Genomic DNA, 14,090 nt, shown 5'->3' on the forward strand with positions numbered 1-14,090 from the left:
TGCTTAGTGAGCTCTTAGACCCGCTTCACTTGGAGAATGGATCTGACCCTATAGGAGCTTGATGAGGAATGGAGAACAGACCAGTTTACTCCCCAGCAGGCAGGTTTTCATCATGGGGCAATTCCCCTCCCCTTTCCTTCCCTCCCTTTTAGTGGCCTGTGGCTCCAGGATGTGGCTGCTCCACCTTGTGGCGCTACATATACAAAAACTTGTTTGTGTTAGGGGGACCCTCAGGGGCCCAGAGAGGTGCCCCAGACTCAGAGACAGGCCAGTGTGCCTGTACCAATTTTCAAAAAAGGCCCAGTTATAGAACAGATGGTTTACTTACAAAAAGACGTGATCACTGGGAGCCAGCACAGGTTCATGGCAAGGAAGGCATAGCAAGCAAACTTTACCCTTTTTGGCCTGGGGCCAGGCTGGATTTGAGGTGGGTGTGAAACCATCTGAGCAGTGATTGGATGAGTGCTGGGGAAGGGGTGATTGGCCGGGATAACACCGAGTAAACCTGACAGTGCCCAGAGGTGTCCTGGTGGAAAGGCTGCTGGATCTGGGGTCAGGAGCCAGCTGTTTGCAAAAGTCACCCAGTGGCTCTGATCTTCACTTTACACTTCTGTAAAAGGTCTGAGGATCCCATGGAATGATGGACGTTGATCACTGTAGAAACCGTGAAGGGCCAGCACCACACTGGGAAGTTGGGGTGATTGATAGGACAAATGTGAGGCTATTGTTCTAAATTGGGGATAAGAAAAATCTGGTGTCCAAGTGCTGCCCAAGGAGCCGCCCCTTCCAGCTTGCTGAATCACCAGCCTTAGTCTCCAGGAGCAGCTGTAGCAGATCCAGGATGAAGACATTGACTGGCCTGCTGTCCTCTGACCTGGGCAGGCCACATCTGGGGTATGAGGTCAAGGTTTAGGCTCCCCATTTTAGGGTGAAATTGGACAGGCTGGAGCGTCTCCACAACAAGGGAACAAGGATTGTGACGGGCCTTGAAGTCATGCTTTGTGGGGCAGATGGAAGGGACCAGGAGATGTGGAGTCTGAAGCAAACAGGGGCTGGGAGGGGAGGGGGTCATGATGATAGTCATAAAATATTTGAAGGGTTGTCATGTGAAAGAGGGATGAGAATTATGTTGCTTGGCCTCTGGGGCCCATCAGTGGATGGAAGTTAGAGGCAGATTTTGGCTCAATGTAAGGAAAATGTTCCTAACAATTAGAGCTGTCTAGCAATGGAATGGGCTGCCTGGGGAGGGAGAGTTCCGGCCCTGGAAGTCTTCAAGAGCCGAGATGGCTGGCTGACTGGCGGAGTTCTCGTTGGGGCTTCAGGCATGGCTTGGCAGAGGGCCCTGGGTTAGAGGAAGGGCTGTGTGTAAGCAGGTGTGGGTGATGCTGTGCTGATCACCAGGCTGGTGAGCGACAGTAAGAGGTGGGCCTCATCTGGCCCACTTTGCCCAATCCACAGAAATTTGCTGACAACTAAGGGGACACACAGGATTTCATGTGTGTGTGTGCATGTGTGTATATGCATGCATGCAATGTGTGTGCGTGCATGTGCCTGTGTGTGTGTGTGTGAGAGAGAGAGAGAGATGTTGATATTCTTGGAGAAAAGCAATGATCATAAATGGGCAGTAACTGAAGGGGAGTTTTCAGCCCCGCCTCCAAGTTTTTGCTGAGAGAATTTGGGGCAGGGAGTGAATCTGTTTTAATTTGTTAAATGTCTAAAAAAACCTCCTTTCTCTTGTAACTCATCAGATTGTTTTCACTCTTCTCATAGCTCTTTGCTTCCATCTAGCTTGGCTCACACTTGCTTTAGATTTGTGTGTTTGAGATGCTTGGGAGGAACAGTAACTAAGCAGAGTGGGCCCTGAAGGCAGGAAAGATGTTTCTAGAAAGTCTTGGGACCAGTTGGGCCCATGGAGCTGAATTGCTAGAAGTTGGCTTGGCTTTTCTCATTCCTCCTATTTCCTTGGGGACAGTGGGGCTGGGATGTTTGCTTTGGGGTAACATCCTCCCAGCCTGTGTTCTGCATGACCTTCATAGAGTGCTAGAGAAAAGTGCTAATCAGAATTCCACATTTGATATTTTATGGGAAAGTAGGTATTATGAAATCCTTCTTAAGTAAAGCTATGAAAAGTGGCTTTTTTCTCTTTTGTTCCACAAGCTGTCTGCCCTCCTCTCTCTTCATCCTGGGGTGCCTGGTGTATCCCCTAGACCAGGGGAGGGAACCTGCAGCCTGGAGGCCACATGTGGCCTTCTGGGTCCTCAGGTAAAGCCTTTTGACTGAGTCCAAGTTTTACAGAACAGATGTTTTTATGAAGGGGATTTGTTCTATGAAGTTTGGTTTCAGTCAGAGGGTTGCACTTGAGGACCTAGAGGGGCACCTGTGACCTTGAGGCCACAGGTTCCCCATCTGGACCTAGACCTTTCCAGGCCAGCTAACTGATGTTTGTCTCAAGATGTTACAAGTTAAATTAGCTTGGGAACCCTGTTAGAGGCCTGGGAGAAGCCTGTGGTCAGGAGATTTAATAGCTGGACTTTGATTGCAAGAAGAAGCCTTTGAAAGCTTTTGTCCCCAAGCTATAGCATCTAAAATCTTGTCTTGTTGACTGGGAATCTAACACATTCTCCAAACAAGTGCTTGCTGTGGGGAGGCTTGGCTGGGCCAGGCCAGGCGGGACCAGGCCAGGCGGGACCAGGCCAGGCTGGCCTCTTGGAAATTTGGTGTACTCAAATGAACTGAGACTGCAGGGTGGAAAAACCTGGTGGGAGCCCTTCCACATGTAGACATTTCCAGTCCTTCTTGGCAGCCACATTTTCATTAGGAAAATGAGGCAGGCAATTAATAATGGTGATTCATGGCTTTTACTTGGAAATGGGAAAGAAAAACAATATTTTGTTTTAATCTTTATTGCATATGTTAAGAAGTAGTTGGTCACCATAGCGGTCTGTAATCTAGCATTCACCAGTTAGCCTGGCTTGTCCAGGGAGTAGGCCAGAACAAGGGCGAGAAGGCTAAGGCCTCCCAGATTTTCTGATGGTGCCTTTGGCCAAACAACAGCAGATGGGGGCTGCTCCCACCTGAAGGGAGATGGGGGCCAGGAAGATCTGAGTTGGAGTCTTACCTCTGATACATACTGACTGCATTACTCTGGGCAAGTCATTTCGCTTTTCTGGGCTCTCAACAGTTCTCTTAGCATTGTCAGTGCTGAGGTGCTGACCTGCCTTAGTAGGAGTTTCCACTCCTGGGATTTCCCTCCACCAATGAAATCCCATCTAAACAGAGCCTCTGCCTGACCCTGGACATAACATTCCCTCCAGGTAGAAGTGAAGAATGACTTGGGGGGAGGGGGTTGGCAAAAGTGCCTGGGCTCTAATAGGTAACCCCTCCCCCATCATTTGAGGGATGACAGCTTCTAAAGCAGGCTGTCTTACCCCCTTTTTTTTTTTTTACCATGATCCCCTTTGCCTCTGGGCTCCTGCTCAGAATCATGTTAAGTATTTAAGTTAGAAGTGAGTGAAAATAACTATGTCATTTTTGCCGTCCAAGTTCACAGACAGCCTGAAATCCATGCACAGACCCCTTAGGGGTTGGTGGACCCCAGGTTACAGACCACTGTTCTAAAGCCTTGTTCTCCCCTTGGCTTTTTGTGGAGGGCAGGCCTGGCCTTCAGGCTGCAGGTGATGGGAGAACCACAAGACTGAGTGTCACGTGCTATGGCTTTGCCCACTCTGTAGGCAAAGATGCCCAGATTTTGGGGTTTCCTTAAGAGAAGTACAGGTATGTGTTGTTAGGCTCCAGGGCTAGGGGTCACCTGAGGTGAGGGACTTGGGAGCTACAAGGTGCCTCTCCTAGATGACATGATGAGGTTTAGGACTAGGCAGGCCTAGGTTGGAACCTCATCTCCTGAGGCTTATGTAATGGACAGAGTAAGGCACTTAGAGCTCTGGCTTATTTTGAAGCTCAACTTAGAGCCTATATGTAAAGTACTTTACAAAGTCTACCATGAGGGGCCAATGGCCCTGTCTTACTGCCATCCTTGTTTGCTCCCATGAATCCTGCCATTTCTCTCCCTGAGGCCCCGTGTTGACCCTGGTGTACACTGCTGTGGCCTGCTGGGCATAGTCAGCCTCCACAGGTCTTCCTCCTAGCCCTCATTCCCTCTTCTCAGCATCACTGTTCCTGCTGAGGCTCTGCCAGCCTCTTCCAAGGCACCAAGTACCTAGGCCTTCCTTCTCTCACATTTGCCTCAGGCTGGTCATTTTCCGGGCTGTGGACTCTGTCAGGCCCCTTTCCTTGCACTCCCTGAGCCTCTGTCCTAGGGCAGCCTCTCCTGGCCTCTTGGCCAGATGAAGACAATAGCTTCCTAACTGTTCTCCTTCCTTCCTGTCACTCCCTTCTTTATCCTCCCCAAAGCTGCTAAAATAAGCTAAGAAGATGAATAGAGTAGCTGTTGTATAGAATTATCACATGTCGAACTTGGAGTCTGGAAAACCCAGATTTAAATCCTGCCTCAGACACGGATTAGTTTTGGAACCTTGGACAAGTCACTTAACTGTTCTATAAGCCACTTTCTTCCTCTATAAAATGAAGACCTTCAAGGTTCCTTCCAGCTCAGATTTCTTGTTGTAGAAGCTTTCCAAGACACAAGCCTGATCACTATCCCACAACTTGAACCCTCATGTTTCCTGAATTCCTGTGTACCTTGAGCCTTCCTTGGTCCCCTGCATGCTGAGATCTTCGTAATCGGACTTCCAATTATTTGCCTCCTTCTGCCACTGAAGCCATATCCTCAGGCCTATTTCTGCCAGGGCTAGACCTGAGTACAAATCCTGCCTCAGACACTTAATAGATCTGTGACTCTGGGGAGTTCACTAAACCTCTCTTCCTCATCTCTTTCTTATGAGGCTCAAATGAGATCATCTTGTAAATATTTTACAAGTTTTGAGACACTTGAAATGTGAGCTGATGTGTGTGTACACTATATACACACATACATATTAGCTCCCACCACCACTATTATTGCAGTTGTTCTCTGAGCTGTTTGCCCTTCCTTTGGTGGCCTGCCATGCATCCCTAGGACTTCCAGGACTTGCCATGTTTTTTGTCTTCCCTTCCTCCATTGGATCATGAGCTCCTTGAGAGGAGGAACAGTCTTGGTTTTTCTGCTTGTATCTCTGATGCTTCCTTAGCATGGTGCTTGACAAGCAGGAAGGGTTTCCTAAGTGCACTTTCCATCATTATTGAGAAATTGTTGAGGAAAAGGGTAACTGGCTGCCCCTGCGTTGGGTCCTGTAAGGGAATGGCGCCTTGGGCCTCAGTGGCCCTCCACACTGGTGTCAGGCTTCTATTACCCACCTGGCCCATCTGGCCTGGAGTTCGTTGGATACTTCTGTAATCTCCAGCTAACTCTCAGCCTATGGAGAAGCCTCCTGATTTCATGGCCAGTTTGGGCCTGTTCTTTCCACATTCCGAGCTAATCCCTCGCCAGCTGCCCCCCCCAACCCCTTGACAAAGGGAAAGACAAGGAGACCCAGTGTTCCCAGTACCCCAGAGCCCACCCCAGTACACCCCCAGCTCAGCCTCTGACTTGGCCAGTCAACCCTTTCCTCTCCATGTAGCCCACAATCTTTCTCCCTAGGTCTTGCTACAAGCACACACAAAGCTTTGAAAGCCCTTTTTGTCTGCCCTGGAAGGTTTTCTAAGCCTCAGGTCATGTGGCTCTCGAGGCTGCTATTTGTTCCTGGTCCTTGCCATTCTTTTTTTGTATTTCTTGCTGGTTAGGTGCCCCCCCCCCCTTTCCACCTTTTGGGAGTATGTGTCCTATTCTAAGCTCAGCTCCCTGGGCAATAGCACTTCCTGTCCTGGGTGGTGGATTCTGTGGCCTGCTTTGGGTGCCTCCTTTTCTTTCTCATTTGGTGATGGGGTGTAGTTGTATTCTTAGTGTTTACTTGGTACAACCTCTTTATTTTCCTTGGGCCAACTTTCCCTTTCCCAGTCTCAGGCCAGGGGATTGGACCTTGGTATTCAATACTTTACCTAAGCTCTAACAAACTTCTTTTCCTAAAGTCTAGACTTTCTGGCAAAAGTGAGTAGGGTTTGGAGCCAAAGGTCCTGGGTTCAGATCCTGCCTCTGCTACTTACTGCCCCATGTTACTCTGGGCTAGTCCCTTAACCTCCCAGGACTTTGGTTTCTTCATCTATAAAATTGTGGGCTTGGATGAAATAAAAGACTCCTCATCTGGGCTCCATGAACTTTTTTGCTCCTATTTTGATGACTAGTTTGATAGAATATGTTTTCTTTGTAACCTTTTTTTCTGTATTGATGTCTTTTATGCCTTTGAAGACCGCTTTCTTTATTTTCACTAACCTCTAATGCAAATTGAACATTTCTTTCCATTGTGAATACCGGCGGCTAATTTTGATCAGGAGAAGGGATATAAACGGCTCCATGATGAAAGACAAGCTGACAGAGCCAAGGTGTAGGAAGCCTCTGAGACCCTTCAGGCTCTCAGGCCATGAGCTTTTGACGCCTTCTTTCCTCCTTAGCTTTAATCTAAATGCTCTTCACCACAATTCCACCTACTGCTTCAAGGATTTTTGTATGGGCGCCTACTTTCTTGATAGGATTATCCCTCTGACCCTTTGAGTTGGGCCTTTTCTTTTGAGCAATGTCCTATTATATTCTAGCCACATGTCCAATCTGACCGAGTCCCAGAGACACTGGTGGTGAAGCTGTTGTCATGCCTTATTTGCTTCTGCTCTGTGGGTCAGTGTGACATCTGACACCAGAAGGCTTCTTTCTGCCTCTCACCCCTGTTTCTTTCTGGCCAAATGAAGAGGGGACCCTTTACTTGTTACACTTTCTTTCTGTGCTCTCTGATTTTACAGATTTTTGCAGACATTCTTCTCTCCTCTTCTGATTTCCCCTTCAATCCCTCCATTAGCTCCTACCAAATGTACTCTTTGTGGCCTCTGCTCCCCCCCAGGAACCCTTCTTCCCTCTCTCAGTGATGGGGCAGGGTCTGATCTGCAGAGTGTGCTGCTCAGTCCCTGTAGGCTCCTCTTGCTTCTTGACCTTGAAGAAGAGAGTCCTGTGCTGTCCTCTCCAGGGCTGCAGCCCTTCCCAAGAGCCATCCTGAAGGTACTCATGGTGACACACTTGACATGCTTCTTGCCCTCAGAGAGCTTACATTCTCTTGGGGAAACTACATATAAGTAAGCACAGAATAGATGCAAAGAAGGATGGGGATGGGGTGGAAGCTGGCATTTCATTGGTCCTGGGAACTCCCCCTGCTATGCCAGCCCAGCATCTTGGGGACTTGTCAAGGGCCACCCCAACCACCATGCCAGAGGCAGAATAGGAATTAAAATCTTCTGACTCTGAAGCCAGCTCCATTCATTGTTTCACATCTCCTGTGGGCAATGTGTGTCCACTTGGCCGTGCTAGAGTTCCGGGGGAGGGAGGTGCTAGGAACTGAGGGCTTCCAGAACAGCCTCATGCAGGGAGGAGGTGCTTATTGAACTGTAAGTGGTCTAGAAAGGGAGGCTGGGACTACGTGGTGAAAGACTGGAAATGCTGTTGAATTACCATTCGACTTTCCTACTGGAAACCACTGGTCCAGAGCAGACTGAGCAGGGGAGGGACTTGGTCACATGTATGCCGTCACTTTGGTAGCTGGCTGGAGAATGGATTAGAGGCGACCAGAGAGGAGGCTGTTGCCTTAGTCCAGGTGAGAGGCAATGTGTGCCTGCACCAAGGTGATGTGGTGGTGGCCATAGGGGTGGAGAGAAGGGGAGATCCTGCTGAGGTGAATCAGCCAGACTCCATAACTGGGTCTGTCGGGGGTGGGGAGATGCAGAATGAGCAGTTGTGAGCCTAGGCCACTGGGAGGATGATGGCATCCTTGACAGGAAGTAAGGTGAGTCTGGGAGGAAAGGGGAGATTTGTTTTGGGCATATTGGCCTTGATATGTCCTGTAGGACATCCGGTTGGAAACATGGCAGATGATAATGTGGGAATTGAGCTCAGGAGAGAGGCTAGGGCTGGATCTATACATGGAGAAGCCATCTGTATAGGGGAGATCTCTGAATGTGTGGCAGCTGAGGAGTTAACCAAGAGAAGAGAGAGAAGAGGGCCTAGGACAGAACTTTCCATTTCAGTTCAGCCTTGAGGGGTTAAAGATGGGACAATTTAGGGAGCCTGTAGGCAGCAGGGGCCTTAAGCCAGTGTCAGAGCTTCTATGTCTAAGGAAACCTTTCAAGTGTGGTCTTGGCAGTGAAGAGCTAAGGGGTTACCCTCCTGAGGAAACTGAGTTTTGCAAAAGACTTTGAAGATAAAGAGGAGGCTGATTTGATCGGTGGGGAGGAGTGAGCCAAATGTTCTAGGGAGTCAGGACACTCGTGGGAAAGAAGCCGAGGCAACATCCTGGGGTGGGAGGGGCAGTGACTGGCCAGGGCAACTCCTTAGAACTTGTGTCCTATTAAATGTGTAACTTGTAGCCTGGCAGCTAACTCATGTAGGCATACTTGTAAACTAGGCCCCGGCAGACTCCCCCAAGAGCCAGAGGATGTTCCTGGGGCCTGTCTCTGCAATCCCCAAAAGCCACCTCATTTCCCTAAAAGAGGGTACCTGCCGACTCCCACTTGGGGTGGGGCTGTTACTGAGACCAGGCAGCTTAACCCCTACAAGCTTCGCCCTTTCTTATCAGATAGTGACTCATCAGGCCCTTGTACCTCACATGTCCATGTCACGCATCTGCTTCCAGGGTTGGGCTATTAGTTGGTCTTCCTGCACTTGGCAGTATTTTAGAAGCAAGAACAAGGTGAGATCCCTCTGGGTGACAGGGTGACCGCATTGCTTCAGCATTTGTAGTCTTTCTTTGGCTGTGTTTGCGTCCGCTTGGCAGCTGGCTTATCGTGGGTAAAATTCATTGAAGTTGATGAACCAGTTAGGTGTTGGGGAGCTGGCAGCACTCTGCCAAGCCCAGTGGCAGGGGCAGGTTTTTCCTGTTTTTGTCAGCTCTGACTACTCAGGTCCTCAAAGCCAGAGGATTCCGGGCTTCCTGTTAAGTAGATGGTAAATTATTCCTTAAACTAAATGAGAATTCATTTAAGTGGAGCATGCCCGGAGCAAGCAAGACACTTCTCTTCCAATCAGATTAACTTTCTTTTTCTAGTAAGGCAGCAGACACTGGAAGCGTTATGGGGGAGGCTGGCTGTGCTGGAGGAGGGGCCATGGGTGCTCTAGAGGAGCTTCTAGTATGGGGATGGGGGACCTGCACTGAGGACTTAAAGGGCCACATGTGGCCTCCAGGCTGAAGGTTCCCCACACCTACTCTAGGATAACCAGACTTCCCTCCCTTAGTGCAGAGCTTTGATTGGGAGCAAGGACTGGCTTTTGTCTCTTTTTGTATCCCCAAGACTTAGCACATAGTAGGAGCTTAATAAATACTTAGTAACTGACTGCTCAGGAAAAGGCTTCCTGAGATTCTGAGAGGTAAAGTGAGGAGGGAGGACATGCCAGGCATGGAGGACAGCCAGTCCGAAGGTAGGGAGGTAGGAAACAGAGTTCCTGGGCATGCTAAAAGCAACAACTTCTCTGAGGGTCTGCCACACTTAAAGAGAGGCTTAGCACCAGAAGATCGGTTACCATTTGACTTGGGATGGGGGGCAGTCTTCTGATATGGAGGGTTCTCAGGCCTGTGCTTCTGTTTCTGAAGCCCCCATGACTGAGTGCTCTTTGGCTGCCTACAGGCATTCATTTAACAGTTGGTAGCTTGTCTGAGAACATACCACCGCAGCTATGTTGACATTCTTGAGATCCCATCGATCCAAGGATAGAATGAGGTTGTGACCAGGGAGGAGGCATGGTTTTCAGAGTGGATGAATAAGCAGGACATCATGAATATAAGCTCCCTGAGGCCAAGGACCAGTTCATTTTTGCCCTTGTAGCTCCAGCACCTAGAAAGGTCCTGGCAAATTGTAGGCCCTTCCATGTTTCTTGAGCATTTGGAGCAGAAAGGGCCTTTAGAGGCCATTGAGTCGAAGCCTTCATTTTACTGAAGATGAAGCTGAGGATTTCCCAAGATTTCTTGGGATTGGAACTGGGCTCTATCCCCCAATCTAGTGCCTCCCGCTATCCTGGAAAGGGAGTCTTTGATGAGTTACGGTATTCCAAACAAAATTATCATGTACTTTCATACTTAGAAGCTAAGACTTAATGAACAGGGAGAGAACTGGGGAAACTGTTGAAAATGATTGTTTGGGATCCAGAAATGTGAGCCAAGGGCTTAGAGATGGCCTCCTTTGAAAATTCACATCTGCACACATCTGGACACATCCGTATATCATAAATACTTTCCTCAAGAAGTGGCTTAGTTGGCCTTCAGAGTAGGTGGGCAGCATTTAGCCCTGGCTGAGGGAAGGTTCCCCCCAGTGTATAGACAGATGTTTTTAAGCTGCTTAAGAATCTCTAAAGCCTAGTCACAATGGATTTTTCTAGGTCTTAAAGAGTAAACTGTTATTGTTAATACTGTTATACTCCGTCTTTTTATGAGCTTGTGACTTGATGGAGGCTACAGGAATCTCCCTACTTCTTTCCACCATGTACTTCAGTAACATTAGGGCTTAAAAGAGCCTTTTGTGGGCTAGCCTGGGAACCTCTCCACATCAATATGGTGTTTGAGAGGAAATGCCTAGTTCCATTTCAACAAGCAATTCACTCACACGTGAGCTGCAATACATCTCATTGGGGAATTTCCTGTACATTTGAATTCTAACTTTCGAAATCCACTTTCATCGTGAGAGTTTAATACTAAGTTATCTTGGACATTTCTTTGCAACTCTTCTCCCCCAATGAGGAATCATGAGCAACCTCATCAAACATGAAATTGATTCGATCATAAGAGGCAGGAGAAGCTGGGCTCTCAACATAGGCTTCGTTGCCAAACCTGCCGTGGCAATCAAGGTTCCTGTAAACACCAAGGACAAGGAGACACCACTGAGTTGTGATAGCAGCTCCAGCCTCACTTAGAAGCGTGAGGAGCAGACAAAAGAAAAGATTCTGAAATTTTGCACTTTCCCAGAGAAGGGCCTTCCCAGTTAAGAGGTCCAGGAACAACTTTGGCTGCCTCTCAGGCCTCCTGTGGGAGGCCTTTCCTAGCCACCCCTGCCCCCCAGCTGCTGGGGCCTCCCATCTATGCTGAATGGATCTTGTGTATATGTGATCTGCCCATTACAAGGGTAGGGACTGCTTCTGGCTGTTTCCGCAAAAGCTCCGAGCACATGGCGAATTCGTTGTTTTTGCTGGCTTAGGGCAGCACCTGTTTGGAGGCCTGGCTTCTATGACAGTCAGAGGCATCTGGGGAAGATGGCAGCCAGTGGGGACAGAGCATCAGTAAGACCCTCAAAGATCCACTTCTGGGCACCCCCACTACTTTGATCTTTTAAGCAATTTTCCTTTATACCCTGGAGATTAGATTGTTTCCTTCGGCCTTCTTACCTCCTCTAGGGAGATTAGGCTATATGTGGCTTTGTGAATGTGTGTGCACACTCGCACGTACATGTCTGCTTGTGTGTGTGTGTGTGTTGCAGGGCCAAAAGTCTAGCACGCTCTCTCTCTGGGTTATTGCAGATTTCCCCTTCCCCTCCATGTTACCTGGACAGAAGGCCTTAGGTCCTTTGGCACTCCTGTGGATGCCTCGGCCTCATGCCTTGCAAGGGGTTTTGTCATCTTGAGCAGATGCCCTCAGGAATGAATAGATTCCTTTCAGAGCCTTAAAGCCACAGCTTTTGGCTGGGGAGGGTTTCCTGGGGAAATCTACCCCCTAGGCATTGGGTGTGGGAGCTCTCAGGTTCCTGGTTCCTATCCCTCCTCCCCTCTGGCCCTTAGGCTTGGGTGGCCCTTGTCCCTTTTGTGTGGACTGGTGGATACCTCAGCCCTCCCCAGGGTTCTTACAGACCTGCCAAGAAAGAGGAAAGACTTCTCCCGGGGAGGGGGAACCGGAGAAAGATTGGGTTTAGAAAGTTCTCTTCAATAGGTAATGTTATGCTCAGCGAGTAAGAGCACCGGCTCCAGTGTTGGGACGACCTGGAGATCGAATCCCGGGCTCAGACACTCAGCACCACACCCAGAAATAACTGGCCGTGTAACCTTGAGCAAGTTACTTAACCCCGATTGCTTAAAAAAAAAAAATAGGTAATGTTATGCTAAATACCTTTTTAAATTGAAAACTTCAAAAAGGAATGAAACCCCCCCCCCCCAGCCTTCTTTTGCTGTGGTAACCTAGGTAACCAGTAAACTTCCTTGTGTTGTCTGTTATTGCTGCAGTAAGGGGAGGGATGGGGGAGGAGACTTTTAACCCCTTAGAAGAGCCCTTTGGATTGAGTTATCTGTTGATCTTTGGGGGAGGGGGGCCAAGCATAGCTAAGGTATCCACCTCTCTAGGTGATCTAGGGCTCTGGTTGAGGGCAAGCTTGATAACTCCTGATTAGAGCAGAGGGTGAGGAGGGAGGGAAGAGAGCTAAAGCCTTGGATTATTGAAACTCTGGCCCAAGGATCCCCAGATTTCTTTTAACTTAATCCTAAAGCCCAACCAAATCCCCTGAACCTAGCCCAAAAGGGATGGGGGTGAGGAGTTGGGCTTCAGGTGAAAGGGGCCTCCCTGGGCTGGAGAAAGTGAAAGAGCCAAAGCTCATCCAGAATTTGGGTGGCACTCAGTTGTGGGGCTTTTAAAATCCTTGGTAGTAGGGTCAGGGACAGGGGAACCGGGACAGAGCCCAGAAGGAAAATGGCTCCTCTTCTCCAATTATTTCCAAGGACCATGTCTGCTCCTAAAATCAATTATGCTCCACCTTTTGGCCAAGGGCTCTGCTTTCCCATACCGCTCTTGAAATGGTGAAAAAAGCCAGGCTTATCTTCGATTTTTTGACCTCCCTGTGCAGCTCAGCCCCAGATCCAGCTAAGCACCTCCTAACTGAGCCTTTCCCTTCTTTCCAGGAGTTCAGCGTCCTCATGCTACCCACTGATCATTCAGAGACACACCTGGACTGCTGACTTGCAAGGTAAGTGAATGGAGAGGCCAGTGAACTGCAGTTTGTTGACTGTGGGTTGCCCAGGGACAAGCTGGGGGCAGCAAAGAGCTGTGAAGCTTGGCAGACAGCAAAGCTAGTGGGAGCTTGGGAAATGGTGCTGAGGCCCCATGCACAGGGGACACCGACGTTGCTGAAGCTTCTGTGTTTTTCATGGGAATTTTGGTATGTAATGGAGACAAGGAGTTGCCTAGGGAACTTGCAGGGGAAGAAGCTCGACCAGTGCCCTTTGTTCTAAAGGCCACTAGGACCTCTTCATCCTTCTCTCCTTTCATCTAACCAGACCAAGCCCTACTTGGTCACTGTTTGGGCCTGATTGGTTCAGAATGATTGCAAGTAACAGTTGTGTCTGTTTTCACCAGAAATCCTGAGGGCTTTCCCCTCCCAGATCTATTTTTTTTTAAAGAGGCCATTCTTTGCCTCATTTTTTTTTTAAGCCTTAATCATTGAATGGGCTGCCTCAAGTCAAACTGAGTCCTGTTAAAGAGCTTAGCTTGAAAAGCCAAGGTCTCCCACTGCATTGGGGCCATCTCCAGTCGTCCTGATTGATATTTGACCATTGGACCCCGATGGCTTCAGAGGAGAAGTGAGGCTGGTGACTTTGCACAGCCCTCCCTCACTTCAAGCTAATTCACTTGTAAGTTATGGCATCCCCTCCCTGATGTCCTGGTCCTTCCAGAATGAAGGACCGAGAGAAAGAGAAAGAAATAATTGAGTACAGCTCATTGTCCGCCCACACATACAGAGGCTGAGATCAGGTCAAGTCAGCAAGCATTCATTAGGTGCTTATTGTGTGCCAAGTGCCAGGGAGCCAAAAGAAGGCAAAAGACAGTCTCTGGTTTCTGGGACTTCCCAGTCTAAAGGAGAAGACAACAGGCAAACAGCTCAGGTCGTAGAAGCTAGAGACAGGATATGTTGGAGGAACCCTCAGAAGGAAAACATTCGAGGAAACTTAGCCAGGCCTCCTGTGGAACTTGTGGGGTTTGGGCCGAGGCCCAGAGAAA

General features: G+C 48.9%; 1 protein-coding gene across 1 annotated transcript in view; it reads left to right on the forward strand.

The window, feature by feature from the left end:
* The window catches only part of CLCN5 (chloride voltage-gated channel 5), an 82,866-nt gene that overhangs the window by 15,011 nt on the left and 53,765 nt on the right, over positions 1-14,090 (forward strand). Inside the window, exon 2 of the mRNA XM_069062391.1 lies at positions 12,995-13,059. The gene's annotated coding sequence lies outside the window, so the exon portion shown is untranslated. The remainder of the gene's footprint in view (positions 1-12,994; positions 13,060-14,090) is intronic.

Source organism: Petaurus breviceps, unplaced genomic scaffold (genome assembly GCF_028583685.1).
Source record: "Petaurus breviceps papuanus isolate PSGF00001 unplaced genomic scaffold, PetGlider_PUasm1.0 90451, whole genome shotgun sequence".
NCBI lineage: Eukaryota > Metazoa > Chordata > Mammalia > Diprotodontia > Petauridae > Petaurus > Petaurus breviceps.